A 24,955-nucleotide genomic window follows, 5' to 3' on the forward strand; every position below is an offset into this window, starting at 1 on the left:
GAGGTGAGCTAATTTCTTGGCTGGATCAAGTCAACAGAGAGCCAAACTGGTTTGATAGCCATCTAATTTGAAACCAATGTAATAGGCCAATCCAGAAAATTTGGTCCACAATGGAATTCATGACTTGAAATTTGTTTCCACTGTCTCAGAAACCAGGTGTGCAGAACACTTCATGCTGATGGAGTCTTCTATATAATAATAAAACCTCAGAATCGTGTGTGTGACAGACTCATAGGATATATAAGAGCCCAGCCCCTGGATCCTAGCCATAGCTTTGTCCCTGTCCCCAACATGGTCAGTTCTTTTTACATACCTCCTCCTCTGTGACCAATATACATTTACACCCATCACCTCCAGGATGCCACAATCAGGATTAAGTTACAATCAGCTCCATTGTCACCTCCTCAATGAGGTCTTCTGACAACTATGTCTAAACTAGTCCTCCTCCTATCCTCTGTCACCCTTCTGTTTATTTCCTCTGGGTGCCTGTCCCAGTCTATGGTGACTCACTTGCCTCTTGTTGGCACCCTCTGGTCCCCCTCAGCATGTGCACTGCCAAGCCCCTGGATGGCTAGGACCCAGCAGCGTGTGCCTGGCACTGAGCAGATTCTCAGCAAGTGTGACTTAATGCTAGTTCGTCCCTCCAGATAAATTATCCATGGCCTAGGGAGGTTAGTCCCTCACAAATGCGACCATTCACAGCTCCGGTCCCTAAGCCTCCAGCAGAGCCCAGGTCTGTTCTTCTGCAGCTTTGCCCTGGCTCTAAGGTTTAGCTCTTTGACAGTTCTCCAAAGAGAAGAGGTGTAACTGTTCTCTGGAATACAGGTGTTTTTGTTTTGTTTTGTTTTGTTTTGTTTTGGAGCTGGGGACCGAACCCAGAGCCTTGCGCTTGCTAGGCAAGTGCTCTACCACTGAGCCAAATCCCCAATCTGGAATACAGTTTTAAAGCCCTTCCCAGTTAAGTTGGAAAGCAGGTACCCCAGCAAGCTGGCTGTTAAGAAACAAGGCTATCCATGAGCAAGAACTTTTCAAATGTAGCCTTGCTGATGTTTACCCTAAAGAGAAAAGAGGAATGCTTAACCCATCACTGTAAGCTCACTACATGAGACAATTGAAACAGAACATCAAAATTAAAGGTCTTGCCTTTGTGTTCTTTATCTTGCAGAGAACATGAGTATTTGGACAATATTTGTCTTTAAAGAATAAAGGGGTGATAATCACGAAAAGAGCCTTGTATTTGTGTCAAATATAACAATAAAATTCCAATTCCAATTGCATTTTAACTTGCTTTACCAGCATGAAGCCTGTTGTTGGTCCTCATGTAATATTCTCCAGTAATAACATGTGTATTTTAAAGAAATATAAACTGTATGGAAATAAATGTAAATTCTGCATCCTAAGAGAAAAACATTCTTTATTGGAAGCTTATGAGGAATATCCTAAGTGATGTTATTATGAAATTGGCTGCGCTAATAAAGGAAGTATGGTGCCACTAATATTTCACTATTCTGTGTATTTGCATCTTTGCACATGAGCGCCAGAGCAGAAGTCAGAGAACAACTTGCAGGAGTCCGTCCTCTCTCTTTCTATCACATGGGTTCTAGGTGTTAAGCCATCTTGCCAGCCCAGTATCACCATCCTGGTAGTAACCTGGAACACAAACGACATAACAGCCGAGTGCCCTGGTAAGACTTTCTCTATACCTTTACACCCCACAAGAGTGAGGACAGAACCACAGAGTAGGTGCTTCTCCATCTCAGTGGCTCTGAGCATTGGAAGAGAGCTGAGACCAGGACTAGCCTTTACTACCATCCCTGTACTCTAACCACTGTCCCAAGGAAACAAGCTGTGAGAGCGGGTCTCATTAAAAAGCCGGCATGGCAGAGACATGGAGAATTCCCCAGTCACTCTACCACATAGAGCTGAGCAGCTATACCACAACCTTCATTCAGTCTAAATAGGGGTCTACCTGAGTCCTGCCTCCTCCTGATCTCTCACTCATGGAATCCATGATGATCCCACAGGGCCCATGAGTGAAAAGACAGAGCCACAGGAGCAGGACACTGACTTTGGACAACATAGACCTTGATGTTCACATTGCCCTGAGGCATAGTCCTCTTAGAGCAACCATGGAATCTCTCTGCTGGCTCTTAGTCAACCTTCAGTTGAGCTCTGAACTCCAAGGCCGGTACACAAAGGAAGTCTACTTGAGTCGGAAGGCTAAGGGTGTGGCCTTGGGGAAGTCAGCAGGTCAATGAGCCTCCAGGGTCCACTATGCCATTGGCAAGTCCCATGCCGTACTGGCCAAGGCACCGCCCTATGTGGTTTTGGATCACGTCTGCCTCACATAGAAAACATCTCTTCCTTTGAGATTGGATTTTCCCCCAGCCTCAGCCCCTGAGAATGAATGCACAATAACAGGTGGAAACTGAATGCCGCTCATGAGAACAACAGCTCTCCACAGAGCCAAGAGCCACCAACACACTTTAAACTCAAGTGGGTTACCCTCAGACACTCAGGCCTGCCACTCTGGGTAAGAGGGCTAAGAAGTCATGAGGATGCTGCATTATTACCCACAACCTTTCTAAAGGCAGGCTGCTTGGGCCTTGAGGAGATCTTGTGGAAGTTTGTCCATTCCTAGAGGTTGGTGTCTTCTGCTTGTCTGTCTCTGTGTTCAGATATTCTGTTCATGCTACATGATGTTAAAACAAAACCTAACTTGTAGGAAACACCTTCTCTCTACCATAGTGAAACCTTCCTCAGAGTAACTACAAGTGGGACACAGTTACCATACTCAGTACTTTCGGTTCAGTCTCAAAGTGTAGGGTCAAGAATGAGGTCATCTCAAGCAGGACCTCTGAATAAAGATGGCATCTAAAGCCAGAGCATGTGCTTAGCATTCAGGAAGCCTGGGGTTCAACTCCCTGGCAACACACACACACACACACGAACAAATCAACATAAAAATCAGAGTATCTACAGGAGTTAGGTGCTTTCCTGAGCCCAACCCCTGCTCATATGTCATAAAGACCCAGAGAGCTACATCAGGATTGAGGCCAGCATTCTCCCCAGACCAGTGGAAGTAAAATGGCAGATCGGTTTTGAAATCGTCACATGATCTACACAGACAGACAGCTTGGGTCAACGCTCTGAATCAGGCACTAAAAAGATGCTAAAGCTCACATCTGGGCTGTTTCAAGAGTCTGCTGAAGTTCTGTGTGCACATGTGACGAGCCCACTCCACAGACATGTTAGCAACACATACCTGGTCAGGCTTCGATATATCCATGTCATCTAGAAGATCAGAAAGGCCACAGAGCCCTAGGCTCTTCCACATCAGCCAGGTCCTGAGGGGAGTTTTTTTTTATGCCATTTCTGTAGCCATTCTGATGGCCCCTAGAGTTGACAACCAGTGACCTGCCCCATAAAATCATGAGGTGACCAAACAGGCAGATAGAACTATTCTCAGGAAGGCCGGTGAATTCAGTGAGTGGAAAGAAGACACGAAAACTAGCACAGTGAACTCAAAGAGGATAAAAATTAATACCTGAGTGGTGGCCAAGAAAACACAAACATATGGCTGAAATAAATGAGGAAGACAAATCAAGATTTGAAAACTGAACTCAGTAAAGAGATAGAAATATTAAAGGGCATTTGGGATGAAATGAAGATGGAATTTAAAAAAGTAATAAGCTCAATTACCCAATTAGAAAACCCAAAGGGCTCAAGTAAGACAGAGAAAGTAAAGAACAGGACCACTAGAGCAAGGGATATTAAAAAAAATCCTGAGACCTGCAAGAACAGTGGGACATCATGGCAAGATCAAATGTTTGAACTAAGGTGTAGGTAAAGGAGAAGAATCCCAGGTCAATGTCATAGACCGGATCTTCAACATGGTCATAGAAGGAAAGTCCCCTAAATTAAGGAAAGACGTATTCATATAAATATATGACGCACAGAACACCAAATAGACATGCCCAGAAAAGAAACTCCTGAGAGCACATTATAATGAAAACATTAAATATACAGAACAAAGAGAGGACACAGAAAGCAAAAAAGAGAAAACAAAATTCCACACATACAAGAAAACTCATCAAAATAACTATTTCTCAATGGAATCTTTAAGTCTGGAAGAGCCCACAGCAATGCACCCCAGGTTGGAAAAGCCAGAGACTCAAACCTAGACTGTTTAACTCAGCCAAACATGAAGGATACACAAAAACTTTTCATGATATAAACCAGCTAAAAGAATTCATATCCATCAAACCAGTCCTGTAGAGAATGCTAGAAACAATATTCTGGGCTGAAGAGAGGAACAAGCATAGGAGAGATTACTAGCAAATGAAGCTATAGTTACGGGAACACAAAACAGAAATAAGATAAACAGAAAAAAAGTGATAGTGACCAACACACATCTTTCAATAGCTTTATATGCTGATGGCCTTGATGCCACAATCAAAGCAAATAGGTTAGTTCAATAGATTAAGAAACCAAATCTCCTATCTCTGTTGTCAGCAAGAAACTCCTAATATTTTCAGTGATAGGAACTACCAGTAAGTAAAAGGATAGGAAGACCTATTCTAAGTAAATGAGACCAAAAAGCAAGCCCTGTCACTGTCTTAATACTGACCAAATAGACTTCAAACTAAAACTAATCAAAGTAGATAAAGACAGACAGTTCATTCTAACCAGGGAACAATCAACCCAAAAGAGATTACAGTCCCATCCATATTGCATGTACACACACTACACTCTGCTCACCCTACTTCATAGAAACAAACTATTGAACTTAAAGATTAAATCCAAGTCAGTAAGCGGAGATGATTTTAATACCAGACTTTCTCAAACAGATAGGTCATCTGGAAACAAAACAAAACAAAACAAACGAGCAAACGAACCAGAGAAACTCAGAATTAAATGTCATTTTAGAGCAAATGAACTTAACCGACATCTACAGAGTCTTCATACAAACAACAAACAATGGAGATTCCACTTAGCCACCCATGGAAGCTTCTACAAAATAGACCACATCCTCAAACACAAAATAAATCTTCATAAGGAAAGTTGAAACAGTTCCATGTATCCTATCTGACCATGTATAGGAAAACATGCAGTCAGTAGCAAGTGACTCTTTACTAATTACACAAACTCATGGAGATTAAATAACAAACTACTGAATGATGAATGAGTCAATGAAGAAACCAAGAAAAATTAAAAGAAATAAAAGTCCTGGCACCAAGTGAAAATGAAAGCACAGCCCAACAAACCCTCCGGGACACATAAAACATTTCCCAGGAGGGAAAGTCATAGACCAAAGTGACTATACTAAAAGAAAAAAAAATAGCACAAATAAATGACTTAATGATACAACTCAAGAGTTTGGAAAAACAGGAGCAAGCCAACCAAAATCTAGAAGACAGCAAGAAACTATAAAAATCAGTGAAGAAAAATTAGTTCGAAGGAAAGAAAACAACACAAAGAACCAATAAAGCTAAAGCCGGCTCCTTAAGAAGATAAACAAGAGGCGCAGACTCTAGGCTTAATTAAGCAAAAGAAAGGAAGAGGCGACACCAATTAGCAGAATCAGAGATGAACAGGGAGATGTTACAACAGACATCAAAGAAATTACAATTAATGTATGAGAATACTTCAAAAACCATTAAGCTTTTGAAGTTAGAAATTTTAAGCTAGAAAATGTGAAAGAGACGGACAAATTTCTAGATGCATCCAAACTACCAGGATGAAAAGCGAGAGGCACTTAATGACTTGTGACAGAGGGAGAGCCAGGCTTCTCCAGGATCAAGCTCCCCAAAGTCACGAGTCCTAAATACAGACACATATGAGCAACACGGCACCACATCACCAGATTAGATGTGTGTGTGTGTGTGTGTGTGTGTGTGTGTGTGTGTGTGTGTGTGTGTGTGAGAGAGAGAGAGAGAGAGAGAGAGAGAGAGAGAGAGAGAGAGAAATGTGTGTGCTTGGGTGCATGCATGCACATGTGTGTTTAAAGAATAAGAGGCCATGAATTTGAGGAGTAAAGATAACATAGGTGCCTTTGGAAGGAGGGAAAGGTGGGAATTGATATAAACTCTCATTTATAAAACTCTAAAAGTATGAATAAAAAGTCCCTAGTCCCTCCTGCATCTGGGCCGAGATAAATGGGTTCTTTGACTACGCTACGCACATTCATTCTGGAGAAGTGTCTGCAAAGAATGGTGCATCCACAGTTCCTATGAGCCTGGGGCAGTCTTCAGTCTTTTCAGGAATGAAGACCCTAGTGCATGAAACTGACACTAGAAGCGAATGAAAACACTGTTTCCCAAGACAGAAGGCTCATATGCGATGCCCTAACCCTGTACTGACTATTGAGGTTTGGTCCTGCTGTCTATTATAATGCTAAGTGTGGTCCCCCAAGACCTGGTTGTCCCAGCGACAGAGAATCTGTAGGTAGAACCAAGTGACACTGTGTGACCTTGCCCCCAAGTTATTTCTGATTAGTAAATAAAGATGCCAACAGCCAATAGCCAGCCAAAAGAAACGTAAGTGGGGTTTAGGGTTCCCAGGTTTGGAGATCGGAGGAGAACCATGAGTCAGGGAAGTAGGTGAAAGAGGAAAAGAAGCCGCCATGGCTTAGGTAGGTCATGAAGACCTGGCCAATTGGAGCTAAGAGCAGTCCAGATGAAATAGTAAGTAATAACTTGGTGCTGTTGATAGAAACATAGATTCTAATGGCGTAGAGGGTAGATCTCTGCCCAGCTCCTGTGCTGTTTAAGGCTTATTGTAAATATAAAGGTCGTGTGTGTCTCTTATCCCAAATGGTCAAAGGCAGGATGGGAAGCCCAGATAGAAATTAGAAATGTCTTCAATACTTGACCCTACCCCCATGGGTTCTTCACCATCAGGGCTAGCATGCAGTTTTGGGGATTCACAAGAAGGAGCGTGCATGGATGACTAGGAGGCCAGTTTCATTCCAAAGTCTGTTAAGAGCCCTGAGACTGTCAATAGCCAGGGAGAGACAAAGGAATGGCTGATGAAGAGCAGGTGTTGGACCAGCTATCAGCCCGAGTTCTCCTCTTCTGTAGCTTCTCTGAAAGGAAAGACCCAACAACGGGGTGGCTGTGCTGTGCTAGCAAGCTTCCCTCCCACCCAGCCTGCCCAACACCCAGCTGGACAGTCCTTCCTAGTGCCTGAGGTAATGCTCCCCTCTCGCCTGAACCCCAGGAAATTCCATCATACGTATGCACATCGACTGTGCCCAGGGATGCTATAAGAAGTAGATGGGGACCCCAAATCTCAACTCTCTGAGTATATAACTTCCCCTAATCTGAAGGTTTCAGTATAACCCTGGTACAGCACTTGAAATGTGATCTGGTTGTAGGGAACCTGGGGGCCTATGAAATCTTCCTCCTTCAAAATAGTTCCCTAATTTATAGAGTCGACATCTACTCAAGAGAAAAGGGTTGGATTTATTGCTGGTAAAATAATAAGTATGTAACACAATACCTCTCTAAACCTCACTATGTATTTTTATAGGCCGATCAGTAATTGTCTCCAGCAATGTAGCTCTAACAGGTCAGGAGAGGACTCCCTGGCTGCCTGTGGGAGGGGCGAGCCCAAGGACAGCCTGGCTGCAGGAAGACTGCAGGACAGAGCAACACCAGGAAGAAGACAAAAGCACAAGGCCCAAGAACAAGTGAATCAGGAAGCCATGGAGACAGACAGAGGTGGTGGGTGGGGCAGAAGGGAGCCAGGAGCTCCTTCACAACAAACTCAGGAACCCTATTCTTACTCCATCCAGGCAATGACTATCCCTCCTGGGCTTCCTCCTGGTAAATCGGGCACAATCAGGATCCCAAGGGTGACTCATTCTGTCCCCAGTCTGGCTACTTCCCCTTATGAGCTTTACCCAGATCCCCCCCCAACCTCCCACCAAAAAAGGTAGCCAAATTAGGAATCCTCAGAGATCTAAAGGCACCAATTCTGCGGGCCTGTCACCTCCATTCTTCACATTTTTTGCCTGGTTTATACTGAGAATCTGCATAAAATTCCTCAGCCAAGATGGGTGTATATCAAGCCCCAGTGGCTTCTACAGAACACAACCCAGACACTTCTGTGTCACAGTAGAACTGAGCTACAGAAGTTGAACTGGGCATGTGCCTGAAGCACAAGAAAGGCTGTCATCATCCAAGTTGACATAAATTGACAGCTCAACTGCAGAAGGGCGTCAAAGAAGAGACGTGTGCTATGTGGCCCTCATTTCCAGTGCTCCGCTCAGATGGAGAGAAGGATTGTCAAAGGAGCTAACCCCCAGCCTGGGGTCTGGAGGACAAGCCTAAGTGAATGGTCAAAAAGGGAACAGATATTCATGGAAGCTTCCAGAAGGCACTGAGTTTCAGCGTCTGAGATTAGAGGTGTAGAAGGATTTGGGTTTTTTGTTTTTTATATTTGGTTTTTGGTCTTTATTATCATTGTTCTTTTGGCTAGCTCATAAAAATTATAAATATGAAAGGGTACAGCATGATGTTTGGCTCCATGAGTGCACTGTGTAATGACAGCCACCACTTTAGAAACTATCCATTTGTATTGGCATGGATTTGTTGTACATAATGGTGGGCTTCATCGACAATATATTCCAAGTATATCGTGTTCCTTGTTTGTTGACCCCCTCCTACCTCTCCCAATTGTTTCCTCTTCTTCTACTCTATATGTGTTAGTGTGTGAGTGTGTGTATGAGTGTGTGTGAGTGTGTATGTATAAGTTTGTGTGTGAGAGTATGTGTGTGTGTGTATAAGTGTAAGTGTGGGTTGTATGAGTGTGTGCATGAGTGTGTGTAAGTGTGGGTGTGGGTGTGTAGGTATGTGTAAGTGAGAGTGTGTGGTCTTAATGAACCTATATAACATTAAGGATCCACAAATAAGAAAACGTGTGCTATTAATTTCTCCAAGTGTGACATACTTTACTTGATGTAACTATCTGATTCCAGTTGCACCCGATTCCTACAAGTTGGCATAACGACCTCCGTTTTTAGAGCTAAAAAGAGCATCTCCCTGGTGTATATACACCACATTTTCCTTATGCATTGACCTATTGATTGACACTGCTTCACATGTTTATTAGCCATTCGTGCTTTGTCCTTTGAGAATTACCTGTTCAGTTCAATAGCCTCTTTGCTCAATGTGCAGCTTGGTTTTGAGGTTGAGTTGCTCAGTATGTGGTTTGGGGGGTCCTTTACGAAATCTGGGTATCATTCATCTGTCAGGTATATAGTTAGCAAATATTACTCATTTCACTCAGTTGATTTTCCCTTCATTGTGAAGAAGCTTTTGAATTTCATGTAATCCCACTTGTCAATATTTGGTGTTATTTCTTGAACTATGTGAGCTATTTTCAAAATGTCCTCACCTCTCCCTGTAGAGTTAATTGTTTTCTCTGTTTTCCTCAAGAAGATTAAACAAGACTCATATCAATGTCTATGAAAAACTTGGGCCCATTTCGATTGATTTTGATTTTTTTTTATTGATTGACTGTGTGTGTATACACAATCATGCACACACATGTACTAATGCATGCATGCACATGAATGGGGGGGTCAGTGCACAAATGCTATAGCAAATATGTGGAGGTCACATCTCTTCTCAAGAGAAGATTCTCACTTGCTCCCTGTGGGATCCAAGGACCAGATTCAGGCCATTAGGCTTGTGTCCAGTCGCATTCAAACACCTCTACCCAATGAGCAATCTCACCAGCCCTTAGATTTTATTCCTACTCATGGGGATTTCAAGATTTCCCAATATTATTTTTTAGAAGTTTGTCTTTTTCCAATATTCATTTTTGACATGTTTTTCGAATATTAAGTGGCTGCACTCTGTGGATTTCACCCCGGATCCCTTATTGATCCCCATGTCTATGTTGTGCCAATACTGTGCTTTTGTTGTGATTAGACTTTGTAGTATAACTTGAAACCAAGTTTTATGATAACTTCCAGCATTGTTCAGTACCCAAGGGGTTTTAATGGTTCCATATGAATTTTACTACTGTTTGTCCTGTGAAAAATGACATCAGAATGTTGGGGACATTACATTGAATCGGTAGATCAGTTATGTATCTGTTTCCACTGCATTAATTTTTCCAATCCATGAAGGTGAGCAGACTTTCCACCTTCTACTGTCTTTCTTCTGTTTCCTTTATCCATTTAGATTTCATCTATTTAAAATTTTTTACTGTATAGGTTTTCGGTTCTTTTGTTGAATTTATCCTGTGTATTTTATGGTTTTTAAAGCTTACAAATAAGCTTGTTTACCTGACTTCTTTCCTAACACGTTCATCTTTGGCACATAGAAAAGCTACTGGTTTTTATGTTGATTTAGTATGATCAGATCTAGGATCGTTCTGGTAGTGTCTTTAGAGTCTCCTCCCTAGATAGCGACAAGTGTTCTGCAGATAAAAGTACTGCGATCTCTTCCTTTCTTCCTCATATCAATTTTTCCCTTGTTTTATCCCAATGGGACTGTATTGATTAAGAGCAGACAAAATGGATGCCCTCGTGTAAATACCACTTTACGTGGAAATGCTCTGAGTTTTTCTTCATTTGGTATGATGTTAACTGTAAATTATCATGCATGGCCTTTACTGAGTTGAAATATGATCCTTCTATCCTACTGTCTCTCGTGCTTTTATCACCAAGATATATTGGACTTTGTCAAAGGCTCTTTCTGCATTCCTGAGGTGATCATATGAGTCTACTATCGTGAGGTACTGCTTCTGTTGATTTGTAGATGCTAAATCATTTTTGCTCCCTGGCATGAAGACCAGGTGATGGCCAAAGGTCTTTGGATGAGCTGCTGAGTTCAGCTTGCAAGTGTTTTGTTGAGGATTTTTGAGTTCATGTTCGTTCTTTCTAAGGTCTGGTATAGTTCCACAGTGACTCCATCTGGCGTAGGCTGTCTGTGATACAGAGGCGTCACTACCGTTTCAGCCTCGTCAATTACATATCCAAGTTGTTTGCATGCTCCCAGTTTAATTTTGGTCAGCATCTGTGTATCTAGCAATCCATCCTTTTCTAGTAAGTTTCCCAGTTTGTTGGATATATATTTCCAATGTATGCCTTAATAACCCTTTGTCCTCGAAGTTAAATCAGGAACAGATAAACCAGTTAAACAACCCCATAACTCCTAAGGAAATAGAAGCAGTCATTAAAGGTCTCCCAACCAAAAAGAGCCCAGGTCCAGACGGGTTTAGTGCAGAATTCTATCAAACCTTCATAGAAGACCTTATACCAATATTATCCAAACTATTCCACAAAATTGAAACAGATGGAGCCCTACCGAATTCCTTCTACGAAGCCACAATTACTCTTATACCTAAACCACACAAAGACCCAACAAAGAAAGAGAACTTCAGACCAATTTCCCTTATGAATATCGACGCAAAAATACTCAATAAAATTCTGGCAAACCGAATTCAAGAGCACATCAAAACAATCATCCACCATGATCAAGTAGGCTTCATCCCAGGCATGCAGGGATGGTTTAATATAAGGAAAACCATCAACGTGATCCATCATATAAACAAACTGAAAGAACAGAACCACATGATCATTTCATTAGATGCTGAGAAAGCATTTGACAAAATTCAACACCCCTTCATGATAAAAGTCCTGGAAAGAATAGGTATTCAAGGCCCATACCTAAACATAGTAAAAGCCATATACAGCAAACCAGTTGCTAACATTAAACTAAATGGAGAGAAACTTGAAGCAATCCCACTAAAATCAGGGACTAGACAAGGCTGCCCACTCTCTCCCTACTTATTCAATATAGTTCTTGAAGTTCTAGCCAGAGCAATCAGACAACAAAAGGAGATCAAGGGGATACAGATCGGAAAAGAAGAGGTCAAAATATCACTATTTGCAGACGACATGATAGTATATTTAAGTGATCCCAAAAGTTCCACCAGAGAACTACTAAAGCTGATAAACAACTTCAGCAAAGTGGCTGGGTATAAAATTAACTCAAATAAATCAGTTGCCTTCCTCTATACAAAAGAGAAACAAGCCGAGAAAGAAATTAGGGAAACGACACCCTTCATAATAGACCCAAATAATATAAAGTACCTCGGTGTGACTTTAACCAAGCAAGTAAAAGATCTGTACAATAAGAACTTCAAGACACTGAGGAAAGAAATTGAAGAAGACCTCAGAAGATGGAAAGATCTCCCATGCTCATGGATTGGCAGGATTAATATAGTAAAAATGGCCATTTTACCAAAAGCAATCTACAGATTCAATGCAATCCCCATCAAAATACCAATCCAATTCTTCAAAGAGTTAGACAGAACAATTTGCAAATTCATCTGGAATAACAAAAAACCCAGGATAGCTAAAGCTATCCTCAACAATAAGAGGACTTCAGGGGGAATCACTATCCCTGAACTCAAGCAGTATTACAGAGCAATAGTGATAAAAACTGCATGGTATTGGTACAGAGACAGACAGATAGACCAATGGAATAGAATTGAAGACCCAGAAATGAACCCACACACCTATGGTCACTTGATTTTTGACAAAGGAGCCAAAACCATCCAATGGAAAAAAGATAGCATTTTCAGCAAATGGTGCTGGTTCAACTGGAGGGCAACATGTAGAAGAATGCATATCGATCCATGCTTATCACCCTGTACAAAGCTTAAGTCCAAGTGGATCAAGGACCTCCACATCAAACCAGACACACTCAAACTAATAGAAGAAAAACTAGGGAAGCATCTGGAACACATGGGCACTGGAAAAAATTTCCTGAACAAAACACCAATGGCTTATGCTCTAAGATCAAGAATCGACAAATGGGATCTCATAAAACTGCAAAGCTTCTGTAAGGCAAAGGACACGGTGGTTAGGACAAAACGGCAACCAACAGATTGAAAAAAGATCTTTACCAATCCTATAACAGATAGAGGCCTTATATCCAAAATATACAAAGAACTCAAGAAGTTAGACCGCAGGGAAACAAATAACCCTATTAAAAAATGGGGTTCAGAGCTAAACAAAGAATTCACAGCTGAGGAATGCCGAATGGCTGAGAAACACCTAAAGAAATGTTCAACATCTTTAGTCATAAGGGAAATGCAAATCAAAACAACCCTGAGATTTCACCTCACACCAGTGAGAATGGCTAAGATCAAAAACTCAGGTGACAGCAGATGCTGGCGAGGATGTGGAGAAAGAGGAACACTCCTCCATTGTTGGTGGGATTGCAGACTGGTAAAACCATTCTGGAAATCAGTCTGGAGGTTCCTCAGAAAATTGGACATTGAACTGCCTGAGGATCCAGCCATACCTCTCTTGGGCATATACCCAAAAGATGCCTCAACATATAAAAGAGACACGTGCTCCACTTTGTTCATCGCAGCCTTATTTATAATAGCCAGAAACTGGAAAGAACCCAGATGCCCTTCAACAGAGGAATGGATACAGAAAATGTGGTACATCTACACAATGGAATATTACTCAGCTATCAAAAACAACGAGTTTATGAAATTCGTAGGCAAATGGTTGGAACTGGAAAATATCATCCTGAGTGAGCTAACCCACTCACAGAAAGACATACATGGTATGCACTCATTGATAAGTGGCTATTAGCCCAAATGCTTGAATTACCCTAGATCCCTAGAACAAAGGAATCTCAAGACGGATGATCAAAATGTGAATGCTTCACTCCTTCTTTAAATGAGGAAAAAGAATACCCTTGGCAGGGAAGGGAGAGGCAAAGATTAAAACAGAGACTGAAGGAACACCCATTCAGAGCCTGCCCCACAGGTGGCCCATACATATACAGCCACCCAATTAGACAAGATGGATGAAGCAAAGAAGTGCAGACCGACAGGAGCCGGATGTAGATCGCTCCTGAGAGACACAGCCAGAATACAGCAAATACAGAGGCGAATGCCAGCAGCAAACCACTGAACTGAGAATAGGTCCCCCGTTGAAGGAATCAGAGAAAGAACTGGAAGAGCTTGAAGGTGCTCGAGACCCCAAAAGTACAACAATGTCAAGCAACCAGAGCTTCCAGGGACTAAGCCACTACCTAAAGACTATACATGGACTGACCCTGGACTCTGTCCCCATAGGTAGCAATGAATATCCTAGTAAGAGCACCAGTGGAAGGGGAAGCCCTGGGTCCTGCTAAGACTGAACCCCCAGTGAACTAGACTATGCGGGGAGGGTGGCAATGGGGGGAGGTTTGGGAGGGGAACACCCATAAGGAAGGGGAGGGGGGAGGGTGATGTTTGTCCGGAAACCGGGAAATGGAGTAACACTTGAAATGTATATAAGAAATACTCAAGTTAATAAAAAAAAAAAAAAAAAAAAAACCAATAGCCACCTTTCCATTTTGCTTGAACTGGAAGAATAAAACTGTGATAAAAATCATGTATATATTTGATCTTCTCCATACTTATTTTCCAACCCATGAATGAGAAACAGTGAGTGAAAAAAAAAAAAAAACCCTTTGTCTTTCGTTAATATGTATTGTAAAATATCTCCTTTTTATCTCTAATTGTGTTAATTTCTGCCTTTATTTTTGCTGGTTTAGTTCAATTTTTCAGTCTTCCTTATCTTTTCAAAAAATCCAGCTTGCCCTTATTTTATTTGTTATTATTGTTTGAATTTAATTAATTTTTGTTGACTTTATTATTTCTTTCCATCAACTGGCTTGGAGTTTGGCTTGTTTATGTTTTTTTAAGACTTGAAGCATATTAATAGGGTATTTGTTTAAGATCTCTTTAGTTTTTTTAATGTAGCCACTTAGAGCTAGAACCCTGCTATTAAATTGCATACCAGAGGTTCTGATTTGCTATATATTAACTTTTTAAGCTCCAGACATTTTAAAACATCCTTACTCTATTTCAGAGTATTACGGCTGCTAAGAAAAATGTGTATCCTACAGTGATGGGTGGAATATTCTGCAGATACATGTTAACTTGATTTGTTCTATAATATCATCTAATTCTGGTGTTTCTTTGTGATTTTTTTTAAATGGAAGACCTATGTATTGGCATTTTCTCAAGTAAGAAATTCTCAACCCAGGTATGTCTAGGATTCTGTGAATTTGACAAGAGTCAACTGGTACAAAGTCTTCCACTAGATTTGAGACATTCCTTTTGTGATTCTATTTATGATTATATTGAATATATTATCTATGCATTTACTTAAAATTCTTTTATTTATGTGCTCATTATTCTTCTATTTGATTTATTATTTTATTATATGTTTAATTACCTATAAATATAAATTATATATAGTTATATCTAAATTACATATAAAAATATTATGTTTTATTATATGGAGCTACTACATAAGGCCACTTTTATATAAGAATACAATGTACTTGGAACATATTTTCCCCAAAGCCCTTCCAGTCTCCACTTCCTCTCTCTCTCTTTCCCTGATTAGTCCTTCTTGTTTCACAGATAATTTCCCTCTCCTTTCATATAATGAATTGTAATACATAGAACTCACAAATAAGAGAAAACATGTGTGGCTTGTCTTTCTGAGACTGACTTAATTTGCTTAATATGATCATCACCAATTTCTCCATTTTTTACAAATGACGTAATGATTCGTCTTTATAGCTAAAGAGATAAAGTGAATGAGATGTGCTCGTACTCAAGGCATTTGAATACTTGGTCCCATTTCATGACAGGTTTAGGACAAGTGGCCTTTACTGGAAGAAGTATATCCCTGGGGACAGACTTCGAGGTGTCAAAGACTCCCTTTGCCAGTTGATTTCTCTGCCTCACATTTGCAGATGTGAGTCCCCAGCTTGCCCTCCAGTTGCCATGCCTGCCAGCTCTCCCACTGTTGACAGGCAGTTCCCTCTGGAATCATAGGCAAAGCAACCCCTTCCTGCTCTAAGGAGCCTTGGTTGTGATATTTTTATCACAGCAATGGGAAAGTAACTAAGCTGTATATAAATTACATTTTCTTTATCTCCTCTTGTCAGATACTGATATTGGTTCCATAGCTTAGATGCTTTGAATAACACTTTAATAAACATCAATGTGCGGGTATCTCTAGGATATGCTGACCTGAAGTCTTTGGATCAAAGTACAAAATGTGGAATAGACTAGTTATGTGGAAGGTATAGTTTCAGTCTGGAGAAATCTGCATTTTGATGTCTTTAGAGACTGGGCTAGCTTACAGACCCAGTTAAAATACAGCCCCGCCATGTTTTAAGAGTCTCTTTTTGTCCATATGCAACTGGACAATCTCATATTCATACAATCGCGTGCCATGTATTAGCGCATCTTGTCTCTTGTCTCCCACTCTTGCTGATCTTCATCTCACCTAATCTCCACTCCTACTCTCATGCCGTCATTTTGTGCAGACCCCTTGCGGGTAGCCATAGCTGCTGTGTGTTCATGATTCTAATGGCTGTCAGATGCAGGAGGCAGCTTTTCCTAGAACCCTTCCCCATTATCTGGTTCTTTCAATCTTTATTACTCATCTTCCATCGTGTCCACTAGCCTTTGGAGGAAGTTATATACATGCCCTGTTAACGGTCACTCATTCTCAGCAATAATCAATGATATCACTGCATTAACCACTTCCCACGGTGAAAAGAGGCGCCTCTAGCCCAGAGTGAGAGTAGCAGCAGTCTCTGTGTACAAGGCATTTTGACAACCCCAAACCATAGACCAGTTCTACAGTAACAGGCATATATTCCCTCCCACGCAGACTTCAAATCCAATTAGAAAGCTCTTATTTAGCCCCCAAATAATCATGCAGTATTGCACCAGTAAATGTATCTTCCTTTGCAGATGGGTATTGTAATATACAATGGGACACAAAGAAGTGGGGCTATTAATGTCCTTTCTTCCCCAGCAACTTTCAAATACCTTACGCTATGAATGCTAGCCAGCTGGTAGGAAGTCTCCAGCTCAGTCCCAGTTTCATGTCTGAATCAATGTGTACGGTGTTGTGGTAGTTTGAATGAAAATGGTCCCTGTAGGTTCATATATTTGAATGCTTAGTCACCAGGGAATGGAACTGTTTGAAAGGATTAGAAGGATTAGGAGGTGTGGCCTTTTGGAGTAGGTATGGCTTTGTTAGAGGAAGTGTGTCACTGGGAAGTGAGTATTGAGATTTCAAAAGCCCAAGCCAGGCCCAGTGTCTTTCTCTGCCTGCCTAGCTGTGGATCAGGATGTAAAGCTCTCAAATACTGCTCCAGCGCCATGCCTGCCACCATGATCCCCATGGTGAAAATGGACTAAATCTCTGAAACTATAAGCCAGTCCCCAATTAAATGCTTTAAAAAAAAATGAGAGTTGCCCTGGTCATGGTGTCTCTTCACAGCAGTGTAACAGTAACTAATACAAGTTACTCACAGAAATAGTTCCGGTGGGCAACAAAGAGCAATGTCAACAGCCCGCAGGGAAGTACTCTAGATTTGGCACTAGGATTTTTGTTTTTAAAAAATGTGGCTTTTTTCATATATTCTTTTTGATTGACATCCCCACAACCTCAAACATTTTCCTCTCCCCCATCCCCATTTAAACCTTTCCTCCTTAGTATTTCCTCCCTCCACCTCCATATTACATGTGTTTTCTATCTAACCACAGAGACCTTCCTTCCCCACCTTGAGGCTCATTCTTGCTCCCTGACCTTTATAACAGTTGCTCCAGCATAAGCAGAGAAATCTGACATTCAAAGCTAGGATCTACTTATGACAGAGCACATGCATTTGTATGCCTGAAACTTGGTTAGTACAGTATAATATTTTCCAGTTCCATCAGTTTTCATCGTGTATATGTTCCACAATTCACTAACCATCCACCAGTCGATAAACATATGATGATTAATATTTCCTAGCTACTGTGAATGGAGCCACAGTGGATATGGGTCTGCAGGTCTCTCTCCTCTGTGTATGAGCAGAAAGGATATAACTGAGTCACAGGGAAATACTATTTTTACTTTTCTGAGAAGTCACATTGATTTCTACATCAGTCATGTTTTCTTGATAGTAGCCATTCTGACCGAGGACCAATAGAATCTCACAATACTTTTATTTGCATCTTCATGATGACCAATCAGATTGAACATGTTTTTTTAATGTTTATTAGTCATTTGTATTTCTTCATTTTAGAGTTCTGATTTCAGATCCATGGCTCTTGTATTAGTTGAGTTGTTGTTTTGATTTGATTTTTTTTCTGTAATATTCTGGGCATGTCATTGCTGCTGCTGCTGCTGCTGCTGCTGCTGCTGCTGCTGCTGCTGCTGCTGCTGCTGCTGGTGGTGGCAGCAGCAGCGGTCTATCCTACATATTAATCATTTTTCAGATACATAGGTAACAAAATTTTTCTCCCACTCTGCATGCAGCCTCTTCAATTACTGGTGATTGTACAATGTCTGTGCTTCTGCACTAGGGTATATACACCTGAAACGAGGTCACTGGCTGATTTATGTTTTGTTGACACCTCTATTCTTTTAGGAGGTATTTGCAGTGTACAAGTGTACAGGTTTGTAGTGGAATTGTGCTCAACCTGTAGCTCTATTCTGAGAATAGAGCAGTCATTGCAGAAGCAGCGACAACTTAGAGTTGAAAGTACAGCAATAACTAATTAAAAACAATCGCCCCTTAAACTCCAGTCACCTTATTTGGAAGAGTAAGGGGTAAAGACAACACAATGTATGTGGAGAGGCTAAATGTAGTGACAGGCTTCAAAGGGTAAGAGTAGAAATAAAATGAGCAACCAAGGCTTACAACTAATGCTGGGGAAACAGAGAAGAAGGAAGAGGAAGGGACAAGACAGACAAAGGAGGGGATTAACACCTCCAGTAAAGGAAGAATGAAGAGAGAAAGGGTAAAGAAATGCAGTCAGGAAGCCTAAAACAATCCCAGCTCTCAAGGGAATAAGGCAAGATCACCAACTCCAAGACCAACTGTGTTCTTTGGGAAAGCCTCTAAAAAGTTAAAAATATAGTAAAACACAGGGAGAAAAAGGACAGGGCAATATAGATTATGCTATATGCTATATAATTATTATATACTTGATGATTTTATATATATCATTCATATCATATCATGTCTGAGCATATCTCCATGCATTCCACTCCAGTATATGGCTCAGACCAGATTTCTGCCTTGCATAGTACAGTATTTCTGACTCAGAGTTCCCCTCTAACTAAAGGTACATTGAAGGCCAGGTTATACAATGCTGGCCCACAACACCTGCTCTGGGTTCCTAATGTAAACCACACAGAAAGGGTCTTGGCACTGCCCAGCTACTGAGTCAGGGCCTTCTGAAAAGGTTTTTGTCATGTCCAGTGTCAAGAAAAAGCTTTTCTTAGCACAACCCTGTGCCCCTGTTGGCTGTGACTTCTGTCCCTCCCTCCCTCCCTCTTTACCCTCTCTCTCTTCCTCTCTCAAGCATCTTAAAATTGCATTCCTGCATGCACAGGGCAAACTAATAGGCCCTCTTTATCTGAAGCTGTGGTCCCGATCCTCAGCTGTTGCTCTCAGGATTGAAGAATATTTCCCAGTGGGGGCTGAGCCCTCTGGAACGGGCTCTAGAATGCACCCTGCTTTGACATTTCTCTCTTTGCTACTGCCACTAGCAGGACTACACTGTCACCCACTTCATAAGACAGTTGCTCTTCAATTATCCGATTCAGTCCCCCAGAGACTTTGGTGTCCTGCGCATGGCTGTCACCCACCATCTCCACACTTTTATCATAGAAGACGCTTCAACATCCGTGTCAGTCACACTCGGGAGCCCACCACAGCCAGGGTCCTGGAAGAGGTGTCAGAAGGAAATCTATGGAGCTAATCAGCATATCTGTCACCTTGCTCTTCTGATGAGAACCACTGAGAGCTGCTCTCAACAGAGCTCAAGGATATCACCCAGTAGTTCTAACAGTGGTCCCACAGGGGACATTAGGTCATCAGAATGTATTCATCTTAGTATGCTTCATGTGGGAAGCTCTAGCTTAGCTAGGAGAGTGGAGGAAAAGAAACGATGAACTTCAGTGGTTACTCAGCATGCTAAGACATTGAGCTTTTCCTACCTCTCAACACAGTGAATGTAATCCATTTCTCTAGACAAGCCATTTGTGACTAGAATAGGACCACATCTCATGGCATGTTTTACTTTATTTCACTCTGCCACCATCACAGCATTAGGTCTCTTAGCCCTTGGGACCCCATGCCTGGAAGCGTTGTCGAGTTTTCTTCTTCCCTGGGGCTCCCTGGTCCCTTTGAGTGGATACTTTTAAGCAGGGGCTACTTACAAGGACTTATGAACAACCAAAGAGGTCTCTAGGCTGCCATAACTCCATAGAGCTGCTTCAGGGTGTCCTTCTGTGTATGACCTGTGATATCCTGGAGACTGTGTCTAAGAAAGGGGAGTAGGGGACAAAGAAGTCCTATCCGAAGTCAGAAACAAAGCAAAACATGGATAGGAATGAAACACTTGAAGTCATGCTACACCACACAATCTGCAAGGGCAGCACCAGACTCTACACAGCACTGCAGCATTCAAACTCTGACCCCATTTGTAACACTCCTCTGCCTCTCTGGGTCCACCATGTTCTCTTGAGAGCACTTCCTGCCCCAAAATCCGATGGGAGGTGAGGTAAGGAAGCCAGCTGAGGGGAAGATGACACAGTTGCTATGCAAATACCACACATAATCAAGACACAGCTCTAGCCACATGAGTCAATCTGACATCAACATACAAATGTCATCTGTGTACCAGTTGGACCCTTGAACAAACAACAGTGTGGCATAGGCATCCGGTCATCAGTGCAAGAATGGAAGGACAAGGTCAAAGCTGACCCTCAAGGGTGGACATAGTAAGGAGCGTCATGAACCAGTTTGTACCTGTTCCACTTTCATCACAATCATACACAAATGCTGAGGAAAGGCATGAGATCTACGGTCCTCTCTGGCTCTGCAGGCTCTGAATCGAGTTGCAGGTAGAGCACTGATGCTATTACCTTAGTTATTCATCTTAGAGATTTACAAGTCAAACACTGCACACATACACCAGTCCATCCAGGCACACTGTGTTCATAAGTACACGTCAGGAGCCTGAGGGTGACGCTGGGCTGTATCAGAATGAGCCAGACTTTCAGAGATGAGACCAGGCCTCCCTACATACTGGCTACATCACACCTGCGAATGGAAATAAGCAGTTTGACCCTGTTGGACAGCAACAAGGGCTTCTCAGACAATCCAAGAGTATCTTATCTGATACATAGGCAGCCAGGCCTCCACGACAAAGGCAAGTTGCTTCTCTAGGAGGTGTTGATCTGTGTGATACTGAGCAACCCCATGGGTAGGAACACCCTTCTACCCAACCCTGGCTTCTTTCCAAGTCTCTAGCTTTTTAAAGCAGAAACAAAAACAATTCTGACCCTTGTCATTTCCTAAGAACACTTATGGGACAAAGTCAGTGCTGCAGTAAACAGCCCGGGAGCCAAAAGTCTCTGGCTCAAGCGAGCATGTTAAGAATGATTCATCTGATGAAAATTCTCTTTCTAAAGAGAGAAAGTTGGGTTAAACAAAGCCCTGCACCTAGTGGTCTTCCTGTAGCAAACATAGCCCAACCCGATCCATCAGACCAGGTGAGGGTGTGCTCATCCACCCAGCCCACAGATGGCTGGTGTGGCTGTGAGCTCAGACTTGCAAATGACAGATGAGAAAGATGATAATGAAGAAAAAGAGGAAGAGGAGGAGGAGGAGGAGGAGGAGGAGAAGGAGAAGAAGAAGGAGGAGGAGGAGGAACAGGAGGAGGAGGAAGAGGAGCAGGAGGAGAGGAAGGTGAAGAAGAAGGTGAAGGGAGGAGGAAGGAGGAGAGTGATGAGAAAGAGGAGTAAGTGGTGGAGGAGGAAGAGGAGGAGGTGATAATGGTCGTGGCAGTAATGACAATCATGACAGAAATGCAATTATCAATAAGTACCTCCAGGCTTGCCTATAAGTCATATTCTGGTGGTGGCATTCTCTCAATTGTGCTTCTTTCTTCCCAAATTACTCCATCTTGTGTCAAGTTGACAAAAACTAACCTACACACCAACACTGTCTCAGAATAGCAATAGATCAATAGCATCTAGTTCTCCATGGGCCAGAATAAAGGGAAGGGGTTGGGAAAGCATGTGTACCCCAGAGGAAGCTATAGCAAAAACCATAACCAGAAGGAGAGCCTGGGGCTGGGAAGCAGAATCTGGAGAACAGAGAATTACAGCACCAAGATTTGGGCATCAGGTAGATATATTCAGATGCACTTGATCTTGTCAGCTCAGCAATTACAGCTGTGCCTTGGTATTCATGGGTAACTAATTCCAGGACCCCCTTATAGAGACCAAACGCTGAAGACTATGAACCCCCCCCCCTCTCTCCCCATTTGCCATGAGGTGAACAGTTTTCTTCTTCTATATGCTACTACCATCATATGCTGCTTGCCACAGGATTAAAGCAACCCATTATAGAATGAAGTTGAAACTTCTGAATCCATGAGCCAAAATAAACCTTTCTTCCTAAGTTTCTTAACTCAGGTATTTTGTTACAGTGATGGAAAACCGAATAACACACTGAAAGGAAATCTCATATAAAATAAGGCACTGTATGTATACAAACTATATAGCCTGCACACATTCCTACATACTCTAACTCATCTCTAGATGACTTATAGTGCTTAATACAATGCAGATATTATATATGTTTTACTATACTGTAATTTATTAAGAGAATAACAATAAGGAAGAAAGTCTATCTCTGTTTTGCATAGTAAAGATGCAGTATTTTTTTAATTAATTTTGACCAGAATTTGATTGAATGCACAAATGCTGAACCCATGGATAACAGGACCTGAAGTGGAAGTTTCTGGTTTCTCTAAAAACTCAGTTGTGTCACGTGATGTTTTTCTAGAAGCTGTCTTGTGAGAGGGCATCGATGTTTTGCTGAAAACAGACACTTGAGAGAACGTGTGATGTTTAGAAAGAACATAAGTAGAACGCACAGACCATGAAAGACACTCTTACACTGCTGTGCTTCACTGGCCTTCGCTGGTCTTTGCTGGTCTTCGCTGGTCTTTGCTGGTCTTTGCTGGTCTTCGCTGGTATTCACTGGTATTCACTGGTCTTTGCTGATCTTTGCTGACCAGGCAATGCTTCACTGGTCTTTACTGGTCTTCTCTTTGAAGAAAGAAATGCACCAAAGAACTTCTCATGGTATTCCAGCTGATTCTGGCTGCTTCCACTGAGGAGTGGAATCACCCCTCAAAGAACTAGTTCTAAACAGGGCCACAAACCCCTTTTCTTTTAACCTTCTTTCTCCCCTACTTCTGGTTGGTGGGCTAGAAGAGAGGGTGAAATGTTTAAGAACCCTTAATAAACTAGGTTGTGAAAACACACTTAAGGCCAAAATCATACTGAGCAAATAACTTACTGGCTAGATGAGGTCTGAAAAGCAATGACTGTCCTGACCAGTCTTGTCATGCTGGCTCCCTACCAACCATCCTCCATTGCACCCAAATCCCACACAAGAACCCTACACCGTTCTCGTCTGCTCTGTTCTTCCTTTGCCATGGTTTGTATCACTTTCAGGCCTGCTGTATAATTTGTGAATCATATCAATTACTTGATGGCTGCCTGCCCCGTCCCACCCCACTCTCAGCTTAAGTATTCTGCAATTGCAGAAGAGCAGAAATCATTGCCCGGCTCCCCCTCTCCACCCCAGTACCTGGCACATAGTAGGAGTGCTGAAGAGTGTGAGCTGACTTGGACCTGAGCAGGCCCACCTGGTGGTCTGCACGCCCACTCCCCGCTCTCCGCTGGTAATTGTTCAGCTGCAGCTCTCCGGGCAGCTTCCCTGCACAGCCTCAGGCCCAGCCCTCTGTCCAGACATGGATCTCCCTTCACCACTGATTGGAACCAGATGGGTCTCAGCTGTAATACAATTGCGCACTGACTCCGGCGAAGTAAGTGAATTACCAAAATGTAGTCATTATAATTCATCTTCATCTTGGTGACACACTTGGCAAGCTATAATGAAGCAGGACTTAAAAAGTGAATGGGAATTTGCAGAGCTCTCAGCTCTGCCCACAGGACCCATATCTGGCAGAGTTGTCGTGTCTCTTGAGCCATTAAATGCGATGATGAGCACTTCTACCCATACACTCAGCCTTAATATACCTACTAGCCCAAGAGAGGGTTCTGTGATCACTCGCCCTAAAACATCAGACTTGGGCAGACCTTGAAGGTCATGTAAACAAATCCCATCTGCTTGAAACCCACACCAGTCAATCACAGCTACTACTCTTCCGGGCTCTACCAATGCCTGCTTCCCCGAGTCCCGTCCCAGATGTCCCACACACAGAGCAAATCAGTCAGCCCGAAAAGCAACCCAGCCTAAGCACTCCACATAAGGCATTGAGCCCACACTGGACTCCCACCCAGGGCTTCTGACCACCAAGTTCGGAATCCTAGCGGGAGAGCACCAAGAGAAACGCAAGGGATTCTGGGTCCAAGTCTACTCACTCGCCGGTCTTATCAGCATTAAAAGAGACAGGGCCAGACACTATTGCTTCCCAGTGTAATGTAACAGGAAGTGCCTAGCAGAGATATAACATGCTCCTGCCAGGAAAAGAACCTGAATTTAATCAAGCCTTAAGATATGACTACCCCTTTTCAGGAAGTATGGAAGATAAAAACACTTCAAGAAGAGATCCGTCAGCTAAATGTCCCTACAGGACAAGGCTGCATAACCCGGTTTCCCCGAGTAAACACTTAATAAAGAGCCTGTCTGCATCCTGTCTTCCACCCACAAGAGAACACTTTCAATGGGATGTGTCTGTTCGGTGTTAATGGCTGCTGTATTGGGTGTAAAAAGAATACAACGGTGTGTTTTAAATCCTCTTCCGTATGCGATACATATTGGCGGATTATGGGTAAAATAGGGTGTCT

At 42.3% G+C, this 24,955-nt stretch overlaps 1 long non-coding RNA gene across 1 annotated transcript in view; it reads right to left on the reverse strand.

Moving 5' to 3' along the window:
* Window positions 1-23,915, reverse strand: part of LOC120102372 (uncharacterized) — a 50,629-nt gene extending 26,714 nt beyond the window's left edge. The window contains exons 1-2 of the long non-coding RNA XR_015686128.1: window positions 23,733-23,915; window positions 23,033-23,346 (exon numbers count right to left, since the gene is read on the reverse strand). This is a non-coding gene — a long non-coding RNA (uncharacterized LOC120102372). The remainder of the gene's footprint in view (window positions 1-23,032; window positions 23,347-23,732) is intronic.
* Window positions 23,916-24,955: the final 1,040 nt, after the last annotated feature.

This window comes from Rattus norvegicus, chromosome 4 (assembly GCF_021556685.1).
Source record: "Rattus norvegicus strain SHRSP/BbbUtx chromosome 4, alternate assembly SHRSP_T2T, whole genome shotgun sequence".
NCBI classification, from domain to species: Eukaryota; Metazoa; Chordata; class Mammalia; order Rodentia; family Muridae; genus Rattus; species Rattus norvegicus.